Here is a 16385-nt window from a genome sequence, read left to right on the forward strand (position 1 = left end):
AGCCGCTCCACATCCACTCCACAGTGGTGAACAGTATTCGATCTGAGAACACACATGACTTTTGTATATTGTGGCCATTTGCTCGTGTTCTCGTGTGTAAATAGTAGTAGTAGTAGTAGTAGTTGTTGTTGTAGTAGTCGTAGTAGTAGTAGTAGTAGGTTAGTGGTGGTACTAGTAGATTAGTAGTAGTAGATTAGTGGTAGTAGCAGTAGGAGGAGATTAGTAGTAGTAGTAGTAGCAATAGATTGGTAGTAGTAGTAGTAGATTAGTAGTAGTAACGGGAGATTAGTAGTTGTAGTAGTAATAGATTGGTAGTAGTAGTAGTAGTAGTAGCAGCAGTAGTAGTAATAGTTGTTGTTGTTGTTGTTGTTGTTGCTTTTGTTGTTGTTTTGTTGTTGCTGTAGCCCCGTTTCATCTTAATGTGAACCCAGTGGACTGCAGCCTGAAGTTGCCCTCATCCTTCAGTCCACCATCCCCCTTTAGGAAGATAGGGAGTTGTGGGACGTTTGTATAACCAGGCAATAGAGTCATCCAGCTCTATCGGTGCCACCACGTGAAGGCCTTCCTCTCCAGCTCTGTAGTGTAAGTAATCCCCTTAGACAGAACTACCTTTCGTGGATCACCTGGTCAGGTATTTTTTTTTTCCCTCACCTACGTAGATATTTACTTTGAGTCTCGCCTTTCGTCCCTTCTTTGCCCGTGTGGTAAATTTAGTCGCGATTTCTCAAGTCGCCCTTCGAGTGACACACACATCCAGTAAATGAGCTGGAGCACCTGCTGTAAACCGGTAATCCCAAATTAATTTCACAGTTAAGTACTCGATGTAATTCTGTAGTATGGTTTCTCAAGGCTGAATTACCTTCTCATATTTATCATCCACTGAAACAAGGAAATATATGGTGTGTAAAATAAGCTCAATGTATGTTACACTGACACTATCAAGTATTTTGGTAATGTAGTGTGACAGAATAAGGTTAAATAAAGGATATTTTGTGATTATCATATAGCGTAACACCATCCTAAAAGTAGCCATATATAATCAATCTGCTGGCCAGAGGTATATATACTGGGGATACTTAACCATGGATAGCGAGCCTCCTCTGTACTCAGGCTGGTATGCTGTCTGTAAGGTGATATTTATCCAAGGCCCGTCTTGATACCATAGTTTTCCACCAATAACACTAATATTACTGCATTATGTTCTGATGTTTTATACTATATGTGTCGTGCAATATTCCCTGATCACTGCTGCTAGTTCCGCGGTCTGATAGCAACTCTCTTCTTTATCCAACTTCATTCTGCTACCCACTAAGTTCTCTCAGTCCGTCCTAGACTCACTGCGTCGTGTTAATTTAGTTAACTGTTCATACAGGTTAGACGAAGTTCGGTTTTAATTCGTTTGTAACTTGTTGATTTGCTACTGTAATTTAACTACTCTTGTTTTTAATCGTAAGACCAGTGTATATACAATTATTTACATATTTACAGAAGGATAGCCACTTTAGCTGTTAGTGGTTCAAACTGATTCGATGGTTTCTAGAGTCAGCAAACCTTCTGCACCCTTTTTCCTTACACTGTGGGGGAACTTTTGCTGTGGAGAAAATATTTCCTACAGCCTGCCCACCTGTTTCCTCCCTACCCACCTGTCTATTTCTCTTCTTATCTACCCTCTTCCCTTCGTACCTGTCTGTTTTCCCATCTTTTTTTTTTTGACTTACCTTCTTACCTGTAGACTTCCATTCTTTCCTGTTTATCTTCTTACCTGTTTGCTTCCCATCTTACCTGTTTATTTCTTTTCTTACCTGCTTATTTCTCTTCTTTCCTGCTTGTTTCTCATTTTACTTGCTTAATTCTTTTCTTACCTTTTTTTTTCTCTTTACATGTTTACTTCCGCTCCTACCTGTTTATTTCTCTTCAAATCTGTCTTCTTCCCTTCTTTCCTATTTTTTTTTCTTTTCGTGTTTACTTCCCTTATTACCTTCCTCCCTTCTCACTTGTCATCTTTCCGTCTTGCCTGTCGACTTCCTTTCTCACCTGTCTCCTTTTATACTTTTCTTGTTCCCCCTCTCACTGTCCTCACCTTCCGTCTTTTTTTTTCCCTTACTCTTTACTTCCCTTTTATCATGCCTCTTCCACATTTTTATTTCATTTTATCCATTGTTGAGTTTCATGTATTATTTTCTCTCCCTGTTTATATATCCTAAATTCCAGGTGTAAGTTACCACGTGGAATTTTGATCGAAGTTAGTATTTCACAGGTAACTGGTAATGAAGTGTGTCTTATCTTTTTCAGGTATGTGGTGCAGACGACTTCAATAACCAGATTAGAGTGAGTACCAACAAGCGCTTCTATCAACCCCTTGAGCCCGGTTACGTCACTTATTCTATTTCCAGACGATTTTATTGGTGAAGAGAGGCTTTTAGTAGTAAAGGCGTTAATGAAGGCTATAGTTAAGAATATAGATCAAAGTCTCCCAGGTCATAAAAATCGTCTGGTGCTAGCAATAACAGAGTATAAAAATGTCATCGGATTGAAGAGGTTGATCTGGCTTATATAATTATCCGCATGATCAACTTTTGAAAATTATCCAGCATTACGAAAGCTCAACAAAGTATGCGTACGTGTATATTTCTTCTTAATGCATAAAGTTGTAATGATTCGACACCGTATATTAAGCAACTACTCTCGTCTCAGTCCCATGCTTGCCAAAATAGCTTACTCAGTCCAGAAGGCAAACTGACATGTATATTAGCATGAAATGTGTGTGTGTGTGTGTGTGTGTGTGTGTGTGTGTGTGTGTGTGTGTGTGTGTGTGTGACGTGGATGGGTAGTTTGCAAAATTAAATCATTGCCCTTGTGAGTTATGGATTTGGAGTGACGGAAAGAGTGGGGAAGTACTGAGTGGTTTATGTTTATGTTTCCCAGTTGTCGTGTGTTGCGGGTACGGCTCTGTCAGCGTTACCAGTGTCTACCGTGAATCATCTCTACCTGTTATAATGTTAAGAATTTATAGTTTCTGCTCGTACGTCCATTAATTGCGTGGTTTATTAGAAATTTCACAGAACACCAAAATATCTGCATTCCTCACACCAGTAGACCTCGTGAACCGTCCCTGCACACGACGAGAATCGAGATGCGTTGTATACAGACCACCCTGTATAGATAAATAAAGGTATAACGCGGGGAGGAGGTAGAGCAATTAGTATCCCCACGTAACATCATCATCATTACAGTCTCCGAACTACCGCCTGGGCCCGACGCAAGGATGGAGCGCCTCTTAAGTATTTATGAGGAATCTAATTATGCCTGATTGCTCCATTTCCTGCTGCCCGCGACGCCGATAGTTAAAATTGCCCGGCGGTGATGGAGGTGTGGCGGATGGAGGAGTAGGGAGCCCGCCAGGAAGTATAAAGCCAGATATTTCACAATTTGCTCAAACCGGTTTTAGTGGGAAGTTGTTTGGTTGGCTGGAGGAAGGAGGGAGGAGGGGATGTGTGAGTGCGTCGTGGGCTGTGTGTGTGTGTGTGTGTGTGTGTGTGTGTGTGTGTGTGTGTGTAATATTTAATGTAAGTCATATTTATGTTCATTGTTGAGTATACTCTGTGAGATAGTGTTTGCGGAGGTGGAAGTAAAGGAGGTCAGGATGGAGATGGAGGGATATCTTGAGGAGCATGGATGTATCGAAAAACTTTGAGACATTTCTGCTCTGCTCCGAACCATTTCATCTCATAGTCGACCCTACGTGCCCATATTGCTGCTTCGTCCTGCGCTAGCCAAAAAACATCCAGGATTAAACCCTCTCCAGCTCAAACTCTGCCCAGTTCAGTTCCTACATCATATGAACCTCCATACCCCGCAGTATTGCCTCACACTGAATCCCACATTGAACTCTACCCCTACACTAAACACTGTCCTTCGCTGAACGCTTTTCCTACGTTGAACCCCACCCCTGCACTGAACCCTGCCCCTACTCTGAACCCGGCCCCTACACTGAACCCTCCCCCAACTCTGAACCATGCTCAGCTTCATCTTATCTGTAGAGCCTTCCTCTCAACTACTCAGTCGGATTCTGAATCTGGTTTGGCACCGACTCCAGCGTAGCAGTGAACTCTCTCCGTCTCTGAATTTTGCTCCATTCTGTCATCTGTTCATTCCTGTAATCTTTAATTGGGGAGCCGTTGGTTTAGTCGTTAGCACATTAGCTTGCATTCGGCAGTATCCAAATTTTATTCTAAAGCCCGTCAAATTGTTAGGTGTACTCTGTTTCCTCTTTGTCCCTTTTACCCAGCAGTATAGCTAGATATAACGTCAACTGTTGTGAGTCTTTTTTAAGGGATGAGTAGGAATGAGCAAAAATTGTATGCCATCCCAGTGACCTTCGTGAGATAGGCATAAATCCATACATTCTTCTCCATGCTAATACTTGACCCGCCCGAAACTTTTTCCTCTTCTAAATCTCAGCCTGCCCCAGTTCTTATACCACTTCTAATGCCTGCCCTGTCTTAGGTGTTTCCCTGCCTGAGCACTACCCAGCAGGTTGATTATCTGCTTCGTTGACCCTCACGCAGTCGACAGGCATAATCAAAACCTTCTTTATGTTAATATCGGCCCTGCTCTGAACTTTTCCCTCTGCTAATATCCACTTTGCCCCAACTCTCACCAGTTCAAGTACTTGAGCACCACCTTGCTTTAACCTCAGAGCTTAAGGCACCTCGTGCATAATAATTCTATCTCTCACCAAATTCTAATTCACCAGAAAATCGCCCCACCTTGAACCCTGCCCCAATCTAACTCTTGACCTTGCGCAACCCGTTACGTCCCTTCCATTCTGTTACAGCTCTGCCTCTGAAATTCTTATGCCACCTCACTATATGCACCATGTCTTTTCTGTATTTCTGTTTCTCCACAACTCTCCTGTGCCTTACATAAGTTCTCCCCTTTTTACTGTATTTTTGTATCTCCGCATTTCCCATGGCTCGTACGTAAGTCGTCCCTTTTTATTTCTGTAGCTCCACAAGTCTCCCGTGCCTTACATAAGCTCTCCCTTTTTTTCTGTATTGTGTCTCCACCACCACCCATGCCTTGTACAGAAGTCGCCCCTTCTTTATGTATTCCTTGTATCTCCACCACTCCTCTGCGTCGTAAATCAGTCGTCCTTTTTTCTGTATTTCATGTATTCCCACCACTTTCCCGACTCAGACATAAGTCCTCCCTTTTTCCTTCATTTCCACCACTCCCATGTATCGTACACAGGTCACCCCTTTTCGTGTATTTCCTTTTTTATTTCCACCATTTCCCTTGTCGTACATCAGTCGTCCCTTTTTTTTTTTTTTTTTTTTTTTTTGTATTTCTGTTATCTCCACCATTTTGACTTTGTTCCTGTATTTCTGTAAAACTCACTCCACTGCAATTTTGTACCTCGCCACCTTGGAATCGTCTATCATTCCTTTTTATTACTTTTCACCGTGCCACCCTGTAATTCCGAACCACATCCTCCTGCATTTCTGTACCACCCTTATATTTCTGTACCTCCTTTCTGTATGTACCACCTCTTTTGTACCTTCATCACTGCACCACACCCTATCAGCTCGTATTTGTATCTCTCTACCACTTTCCTTTGTAATTCAACACCTCTTGTAAGGGATATTTTGTACCGCTTCTGCATTACTCTTTCGCATCTGTGTTTTTGTATAACCCCACCCCTGCCCGCCCCTGCTGACAAAGGACTGCTCTCAGCACGCACATCCTGCACTTTACACCACCCTCACCTCCCTACACACACGCACACGCACACACTAGCACACGCACACTCGAGCATACGAACAATAAAACACAGATGCACACACTAGAAAAAAAACGCACACCCGTACATGTGAGCAATAAAACGTATTCACACTTTCGAGACATTCTAAAACACACACACACACACACACACACACACACACACACACACACACACACACACACACACACACACACACACACACACACACACACACACACACACACACACACACACACACACACACACACACACACACACACACACACACACACACACACACACACACACACACACACACACACACACACACACACACACACACACACACACACACACACACACACACACACACACACACACACACACACACACACACACACACACACACACACACACACACACACACACACACACACACACACACACACACACACACACACACACACACACACACACACACACACACACACACACACACACACACACACACACACACACACACACACACACACACACACACACACACACACACACACACACACACACACACACACACACACACACACACACACACACACACACACACACACACACACACACACACACACACACACACACACACACACACACACACACACACACACACACACACACACACACACACACACACACACACACACACACACACACACACACACACACGTAAGCTTGCATGAACGGGAAGAAGGTAGTAAACTCAACAGGCGGGGCGATGTTGGGTGGCATTCGAGGAAGGGGGAGGAAGAGGAGAGATGATGGGAGGGAAGGGAAGAGAGAAGGGGAAATGGAGGGGAGGGCAGGAAAGAGGAAGGGGATTTGGAGGGGGAGGGAAGGGAAGGGAGGGGGGAAGGTAAAGGAGGAGGGAAGAGCGGGGGAGAGAAAAGGAGGAAAAGAGATGGAAGGGAAGAGAGGAAAAGCATTCTTCTCTTTTCGGGAAAGAGAACGGTCAGGGAATATTGATAGATGGGAGAGAGAGAGAGAGAGAGAGAGAGAGAGAGAGAGAGAGAGAGAGGAGGGCAAGGAAGGAAGGGAATAGGTCAGGAAGGGGAGGGGGAAATGAAAAGGAGGAGAGAGGAAAAGGGAAGGAAGGAGGAGGGAAATGAAAAGGGAGGGGAAGGAACGGAAGGTGAGAGGTAAGTGGTGGGTGACATTCCAGAAAGGATGGAAAGGAGGAGAGCGTGGAGTACGATTGGGGTGGAAGGGGAGGGGAAATGAGGAAAGAGAAGGGAATGGAGGAAGTGTCATGTCTTTTGTGAGATCAACAGAGATAACGCAAATACAAGCAGGTGGTGTGTGTGAGGTCCTTAAAATAACCATTTTCGTTCCCATGTTTGGAGTGTCATTTTTTAGTTATTATATATATATATATATATATATATATATGTGTGTGTGTGTGTGTGTGTGTGTGTGTGTGTGTGTGTGTGCTTGAATTCTGTATCTATCTATAGCCAGACTCTGTAATCCCATAAGAGGTGGCCGTTTGTCTTTGAGTCAGCTGTTTCACGGGTTGGGGCACTAACCCTCCATCAACCCACTTTTGTTTTTCAAGCTATTTTATTTTTACATAATATCTTTTTCCTGTTTTATATTTGTTATCTAGTTTATCTCTTAAAAGTTACCTCGATTTATTAGCCTTCTTCCTCTATGGCCTCATAAATATTTCATCCTGATCCGTATCATATGCGCTTATTTTTTGTTCACTTTTAATACTTGATACGGTATATTCGTAAGTTTAGTGTTTTTGTCAAATTCTATGTTTCGTTTGGTCTGTATGATTGTCTTGTGTTTTTGTTAGCTTAATTTCTGTTTTGGTTGACCTCCCATCGTGTTGTTCTCTTGTTAATATTATTAGTATTGTGCAGGTCTTTTTTTTTTTATTGCTCAATACTGTTTTTTTTTTATTTTTTGGCATGTATTTTTTTTTTCTCTGTTCCCTCCTTAGTTTTTTTTTTTTTTTTGGTATGTATGCATTTTTTTCTTGTACGTACCATTTATGCATTCTTCTATTCCCTGGCCTGTAGGTGTTTTAATTACGGTTTCTTAACGTGTTTCGTATTATCTTGTGCGATGGTACAAGGACACGTCGTCATTCAGGACAAGAATTAATATTTTCTAACAAGACATCCTATCACATTAAACAGACTCGCTGGTATTCAGACTCGTAACACCTTCACAACAAGAGTATTTTTCTGTTTATGGGTTTTTTTTCTGCGTATGGGGTCGATTTTTCTGCGTATGGGGTCGATTTTTCTGCGTATGGGGCGATTTTTCTGCGTATGGGGTCGATTTTTCGGCGTAAAAGGTCGATTTTTCTGAGTATGGGGTCGATTTTTTCGGGGTAATAGGTCGATTTTTCTGAGTATGGGGTCGATTTTTCGGCGTAAAAGGTCGATTTTTCTGAGTATGGGGTCGATTTTTCGGCGTAAAAGGTCGATTTTTCTGAGTATGGGGTCGATTTTTCGGCGTAAAAGGTCGATTTTTCTGAGTATGGGGTCGATTTCTTCGGCGTAAAGGGGCGAGTTTTCTGCTGTTCCAGGCTGTTAAAGTATTGATAGAGGATGCTGTGTATTCGGTGCTGCTGTAGATATGTGGTTCTTCGGAGACTAGAAAAAGAAAATGCGTGGAGATTGTTAGAGGATGGCATTTAAAATAGTGATAATTGAAGTAGACAGTTAAAACATTTCACTAACATTTGCAGTACTTAGCTAAATTAAAAAGAAAAATCGTTGTGGTAAAAGACAAATAAATAAAACAATAGGAAGTAGTCATTGTTGTAGCATCGTCGTCTTATTCCGTACCCTTTCAATACGGTGACTTCTTATTATATTCAGGCTAACCTCATATATATATATTTTTTTTTTTAGTTTTGGAAGACTCCTTATTACTCACGTCGTTATTCCTCTCAGTATGATTATTAATTTTGTTTTTCCTATTGCTAAACGATTTTATTCAGAATAGGAGACATGTATGGTAGTGAAAGACAGTGGAGATTTTTTCTTATAGCCCCTTCAGTATGAGAGATCTATAGTCAGCTGAAGAAAATCGTCCATGGGTAGCAGTGATTAAAAAAATTGTTACTGGAAGTGTAAAAAGCTGTTGGTATTAATTTCCTATTACCATGTCGTCTCGTAAAATTCTTGGTATCTTCAGACGATTTTATTAGGCTCATGAGAGAATTTAACTGGTGGAGTCAGGTATCGTTCTTTACCATTCATCTTTTCCTACTCCTGTACGGTGTTAATGTTTAGTCTACCCTCGTTACCCGCTGGATACCAGAAACCCTTCCCAAGTTTAATCAAAATAGTCTAGAAGTACCCAGAATAAACTGAACAAATACATAATCTCGGCGAAGTGATTGTCGCTACCACCGCAAGGACTTCTGCGGTGTATTCGACTATACGTGATACTGTGTGTGTGTTTTTTTTAACCCCCTTTTTAACCCCATGTTTTACCTCGTACTTTCTTCCTCATATTTTACTCCCTACTGTTTTTTTGCCACATACTGTTTTTTACCTCATTTTTTTACCCCATACTTTTTTTTTTACCTCATTTTTTTTTATCCCATACTGTTTTTTTACCCCATACTGTTTTTCATCCCATACTTTTTTTAATCCCATACTTTTCTATCCCATATTTTTACCCCATACTGTTTTGTTACCCATACTTTTTTTTTTTTTCCCGTACTGATTTTTTGCCCAATTTTTTTACCACATAGTTTGTTTTTATCCCTTTCTTTATCCTATGCTGTTTTTTCCGTACTGTTTTTTCCCTAAACTGTTTCTTTTACCCCATATTTTTTTTTTAACCCCATACTGTTTTTTTTTTCTTTCTTCCTGTTGCTTTTTTGACATGGGAAGGTTTTCTTGTACCCTTTTGATGTATTTTCTATTCTCTTCTTACCTCCAGGGGATATTTTTTTTTTCACCATAAGCCAGGCCTTTTGATTTACAAGGTTTAATTTACAGCCTTTATTAATCCTTTCACTAGAAGAGATCCTGAGTAGAATTAAATCATCTGGTAACAGGAAGAACTGAAATAAAAACTACTTCCAGTGAGAGAAATGCTTAAACTGGCTCCTGTGGTTCCCCTGTCTTGAGGTACTTGAAGAAATGGACCTTGAGAGCTTTGACATGCCTCGTGCTAGCTTGTGTTTAGTGCAGCAAGAGTAAAAATAAAAGCTACTTCCATGGAGAGAAATGTTTCAGCTCATTTCTGTTGTTCCCCTGTCTTGATATTGTTGAAGAAATGGCCCTTGAGAGGTTTGCCATGCCTCGTGCCAGCTTCTGCTGATTTCCGGATGACTTTGATGCACAGGGGGTGCGTGGAGTGGCTATGTTTTGATATTCTAGACGAGATTCGCCGTAAAAAGGCTGGAACACCTCATGAGTAAGGCCATCTCCATACTGAGGCCCGAGTAGAATATATTCTGATGGAAATGCCCCGATGGTGTAGAGTCAAGTTTTGGATATATCAGTTCTTCTAGTTTTTGTTCTGATACACACGATCAGAAAAATTCTCTCTCTCTCTCTCTCTCTCTCTCTCTCTCTCTCTCTCTCTCTCTCTCTCTCTCTCTCTCTCTCTACCTACCTACCTACTGATATGTTTTTCCAGGAAGGACAAAAATAAAAAATAAATAAACATAGCAGGAAAATTAATCTTAGTTACGACAGTGAATCGCTCCAAAGTTTGTGAATCAGCCTCTAGTCTTTCTTTTTTTTTTCTTTTTTTTTCTTTTTTCTTTTTTTTTTAAGGTGCCTATATTAATCGCGTTTGCCCTTACTGTTGAAGATTTTGACCATAGGAATCACAGTAAGCCTCATCCCCAACTCTCCCAGACGATGTTTATCTTATTGATCGAGAGTAAGGAAGGTCGGTTTTTTTTATCGCATTTGTGATGATGTTTTGTTGAATTGCACCTGAGGAATCCACTACGGCATGTCGTCAAGAGAAGCCGCTTTTTGACGTCCTTCTTCACCCCAAAGTGATAGTAAATCGCAGAAAAATATTGCCCATTGATGTGCAGTTGTAACCTTTTTTTGCGACTTTCTCCATAATATTTGCATTAGTCTGCCAGCTGTGTGGAAGATTGTATGGAAAAACTGGACATTTTGGAACATACATAATGAGGATTGATAATGACATGTGTTTATTGTTTGGTTTGACACTTAGCTCACACGCTTTAATTATCTAGACAAATTGAAGAAAGTTTATTATACCCACATGAAGGTGTGTATATGGTGAAGATGCATTATACGCGGCCCGGCTTGAACGTATAATTTCTTTCACTTAAAAAATAAAAACACAATCAGTGTAGTGAGTTTTATTGTTAGTGGTGATATGGGTCAGAAACTCTTACCACTTTCACCGCTTCCTTTCCTAAGCTAAGGGAAATCGTCTGGTGGTACAACAATCAAGTAGAAAGTAGTGAATGGTTTAATGAAGATAACTTTTATCACCATCACTACGATAAGTCTTCCTCAGCTGATGGGAAAGTCTTATGGTAGCATTACATAACCAAAAATAAGTTAATAAATAAATAAAACAAAAATCTACAGCCATCTCATTGATTCAAACCTTTCCGTGCAAACGACATGGTGTTCACTCATACTATAAAACACTTAGACCTGCGGCCGTCAATAACAGTACTATCAGTGTACGAAAAAATATACCTTTTCACTGTTTTGCAATATGTGGTTGTTAGGGAACGATGAAAACACTTAGGTTGCTTCCAGACTTTTCCCTGTCCCTTGAATTCGTTATTACGAGCGAGCGAGCGATGTTTACTCTCAGTTAAGTATGGAAATGAGTGGCCCTGTCCGACCCGACCCGACCCGACCCGACCGTCACGCTAAGCATAGGCTAGGCTAATAACTTTACTCGTATTTGAAGTAGAGTTGAAATTATTTTTGCATATGATACATCCATTCAATAAATTTTGTTATCAACTAACACCATAAAGGCGTAGGAATCTCTTGGAATCGCGAGTTTTCCAAAAGAGTGTTCGGCTCCAATCGGTAAACGCATAAATAACGAAATCAAATTAAAAAAGATTTTCCGTCGTTACACTGTGTTTTTTGGCATCAGCTCTAGCAATTAACTACAGGAGATTCCTCCTATAATTTTACAGTAACGTTTTTGTTGCCATGTTTTGGTGGTGAAATCACAAAGGGAACGCGCTCCATTTCTGGTATATCAGAAGGAAATTGTGATAACGTGGCGCTCGCTCGCTCGTCATTCGCTCACAGCGCTCACTTTACTGGTTGCATAAGAAGTAAGAAAAGAAGATAAATGCAGTAGGCCATTAGAACCATGCTAGGCAGCTCCTGCAAGAGTGTAACTAAACTACTACAATAAGGGAAGAATAGCAAAGAAGGCTCTTCCCTGCCCACCAGACTTCAGCCGAGACCAGCAGGAATAAATTAGAATGAACATCACTTTTTTAAAAATGGGGTGGAAAATTTATAGGAAAGTGCGAAAGGAGGAAAGACTACGATTATATTCATTATGGATTTATCATAATTTACATACCTAATGTTTTATCCCTCAGTTGTAGTATTACTGTTATTAATAAGTTGAACCGACTTGCCACGGCATTTTTTTCTCAGATAAATAAAGTTGTTGTATTTTAATGCTAATACAAGAGCTTAGCGAATACATAGCTGCAGGTGTGTGTGTGTGTGTGTGTGTGTGTGTGTGTGTGTGTGTGTGTGTGTGTGTGTGTGTGTGTGTGTGTGTGTGTGTGTGTGTGTGTGTGTGTGTGTGTGTGTTTCCTAAATTGCATCCTATAAAACTGTGTGGTTTTAGCCTACATGTGTGAGCTTTGCCAGTCCATTTCAGCAGCAAGGTTAATATTTGTGCTAGCCCTTATTTTGCTTCCTGGCTTTAGTGCATCACACCCATTAAGTTTATTGTGAACTTCCTCCCCTTACTAATTCCAGGGTTCCACAAGCAAGCCTTCCTCAAATACCTCACTTTATAGACGCAATTTCCTCTTTTTTTCTGCGCTCTCTCTCTCTCTCTCTCTCTCTCTCTCTCTCTCTCTCTCTCTCTCTCTCTCTCTCTCTCTCTCTCTCTCTCTCTCTCAGTTAATTCTTGCTGCTTCCATACGATTTAATGCCATTCACCCTGAGAGTGCCTTTTCCATCTGGGAGGGATTGGATGCAGCCTTCAATAAAACCTCCACCTTTTGTTGGCTCTTCTAAGTTGGGTGGAATCGATAGCTGGGGGAATAGAATCAAAACGTCATCTGTTTGAAGTGGATTATTTTTACACACTGATGGTTTATAAATATTCCAATCTTGCCATCCTTTGACCATTTTATCTTACCTGTCTCTGAATATTCGACTTAATCTTACTATCTTTAGACGATTTTATTCAGAGTAAAGAATATCTGGAGGTGTAAGATGTGGCCTTCATTAACCTCTCAAATATGACAGAGATCTTATGTTCTTTCCTAAGCTGAGTAAAATCGTCTGGAGGCAGCAAGAGTATACTAAGAAATTTCTTGACTGGATTGAAGTGGTTGACCATTCCCTTATGTATACTTTGTTGTCTTACCCCCATGAATACGAGGTTATTTTCTGTTGTTGTTGTTATTATTATTATTATTATTATTATTATTATTATTATTTATTTTATTATTGTTATTATTATTTTTTTTTTTTATTTCTTTAATTACTATTATTATTACTGTATTATCGTTATTACTATTGCTGCTGCTATATTATTATTATTATTATTATTATTATCATCGTCGTCATCATCATCATCATCACCATCATCATCATCATCATCATCATCATCATCATCATCGCCAGACAATTTTATTTAACTTAGGACAGACCTCTTGCAGAAAAAGCGTTGATAATCCATATATATTTAATCTCTCCATTTGTAAAAGTCTCACGCAAAAATAAAATTGTTTCGAGATCTTGAGAGTACAATGGCAATTTTTTCGGATTGGAGGGGTTATGGTGTAATTATAATCTTGCTGTATTGTCATGTTCGTTGGAGGATATGAGCTGCGTTAATTGGTTTGATGGATACATAGAGAGACAGAGATGGGGGGCAGGAATGGAAGGGAAGGAAAGAGAGTGAGGGAGGGAGGGAGGAAGATGGAGTGGTACGGGGTAGAGGAGGAAAGGAAGGCGTGTTTGGAATATTGAAGAGAGAGAAAAAGAGGGGAGTTTATGAGAGAGAGAGAGAGAGAGAGCGGTGGGGAGGGAGGGACAGGGAGAGAGTTGGGGGGGAGGGAAGATGTGTGAAATATGGGAAAGACAGGAAAATAACACTGGACATAAGCTGCAGGAAAACCATTTATAATCCCCTTGGGCGGAATAGGCCCTTATGTTACCTTCAGTCCCCTTAGGCTGTCTCTCATTTCTCACTCCAGCTTTTTGTAGTTAGGTGCTTTTGAAGAGGGGATGGGGGGGAAAGAGGGGGGAGAGAGAGAGGGGGAGGAAGGGGAGAGAGAGAGAGAGAGAGAGAGAGAGAGCGGCGAAGATCTGTAAGAGGGATTTAGCTATTGTGGTAACGAAAAAAAATTCAAGTATAAGAGAACTCCACGAATAAACAAGGGAGAATGTAGGAGAGAGACACAGGTGCCTGGTAAAAAAATAGATGAAATGAAGATGGGCACAGAGGAGAAAAGTATAAGCGTCAAGAGAGAAGAGTATTATTCGTATCCAAACAACTAAATAGCGTCAGAAATGCTCATAAATGCTCTGGAGTTATGAGTAAATTTTCAGTCAGGTTCTTCCACATGCTGGCTAAGAAATTTGCCTACGGTCGTGTATGATATGTTGTTCTCTTGGCCATATATCGAAACAGTCACATTTGTGGTTAGAGGTGTCTACTATTCCAGAATGATAAATATATAAATTAATTTAAGCGTTTTAGAATACGTACGGGTAGGCTGTAAGTGTGCAGTGGTGTGAGCCTTGATTTCACAAGTGTCGTTAACCGTCCTAATGGAAGAACATCATATTTGTGTGTACAGGTTGTTATATCGCCAAACCATCATCGTCATCATCCTGACCATCCCTTGCATCAGTCTGGGGTGAAGTCGGGTCCACAGAGCCAAAAGAAACTTGACAGAATGAGTTACAACCCAAAGTTTACCCAGCTGATTGGGCCACGCTCCCATTCACTCACAAACTTTCATTTACATGAACCTTTACCATAGTTAGAGAGTCTTTATGTGGGGGTGTAACTCAGAGGTAGAGTGCTCGCTTCGCATGTGAGAAGTCCCGGGTTCAATCCCCGGCACCTCCAGATACATTTTTTGTATACGTGGGGACACAGATTATCCTTTCATTCGATGTAGTGCAACCGTAAAGTGACTCTACATTGATTGATACGCCAAATTAAATTGGCAATTATTTTTTCCTAATGCATAAAACCATCCACTGTGGTAGGTGGCAACCATATAACCAAAAGACGCCAGGTTGTCTAATGCTTTAAGGTGCTCCAGCAAGAAGGGGTCCGCAAGGGTTTACAGCCAAGGGAAGGTTAGGCTCCAGATGATTGCTTACATGGTACCATTCAGGGAGGATTGTCACCTTCGCCGTAAGTGTCGGGATTGAGTAGCCTAGGGCCCCTAAGCTCCTGGTTGGGCAAACAAAGATTGGATGATGGATGAATGGATGGAGGTACAATTCTTCCATTTGCAGCGATAGTTGTCCTAGTGACAAACAGGTTCTTCTGTGAAATACAAAAGTAGGAATATGATTCTGGAGAAGAAATCCCACTATTCAATATATAACTGGTACTAGTAACGACTGTTCCATAATAATCCCCTTGGAGGTGTAGTGACCCGAGGCAAGACTACGTAATCCAGAACAGTTACGGTGCGTGACCAGCTGACGCCCGTGGATGCATTAGATGATAAAAACCTCCATTCATCTCTTGAAGTTCCGAACCCGTACGTGTAGGGAAAGGTTGACAGTTCTGTTGGTAGGTCGACAGTACAGTTGGTACTTATAACTACTTGAATTCCATGACGTACTTATCCTTGCTCTCTCCAAACTATGTTATTCGGCTTTGGAGAGACTTTTGGAAGTGGAGGGGTGAGATAATATAGCCTTCAGTATAATCAATATAAAATACACAGCGAATGGCTCCTCTGAGCTGAATAATATCGTCTGACAGTGGCAAGAGTGAAATGAAAAATTAAACATGTACTCTGGCTGAAAGGGTAAATTATTAGACTATCAGATTTCAAAAACATATACAATATTATCCCCTGTCCCCTAGCGCGCGCACACGCACACACACACACACACACACACACACACACACACACACACACACACACACACACACACACACACACACACACACACACACACACACACACACACACACACACACACACACACACACACACACACACACACACACACACACACACACACACACACACACACACACACACACACACACACACACACACACACACACACACACACACACACACACTTCCTCTGTGTCCCTCATGCCGGCAGTGTTGTAAAAAGAGTATAAAATGAAGCGTGTCATAGCTAAGACAAGGTTGACACAA

The 16385-nt window shown here is 41.1% G+C and overlaps 1 non-coding gene across 1 annotated transcript; it reads left to right on the plus strand.

The window, feature by feature from the left end:
• The first annotated feature begins 15025 nt into the window (after positions 1-15025).
• Positions 15026-15097, plus strand: TRNAA-CGC (transfer RNA alanine (anticodon CGC)). Its single transcript has one exon. It is a non-coding gene; the product is annotated as a tRNA-Ala (tRNA).
• Positions 15098-16385: the final 1288 nt, after the last annotated feature.

The sequence above is a fragment of the Coenobita brevimanus genome, chromosome 102 (genome assembly GCF_032717465.1).
Source record: "Coenobita brevimanus isolate Jiangsu-jjx chromosome 102, ASM3271746v2, whole genome shotgun sequence".
NCBI lineage: Eukaryota > Metazoa > Arthropoda > Malacostraca > Decapoda > Coenobitidae > Coenobita > Coenobita brevimanus.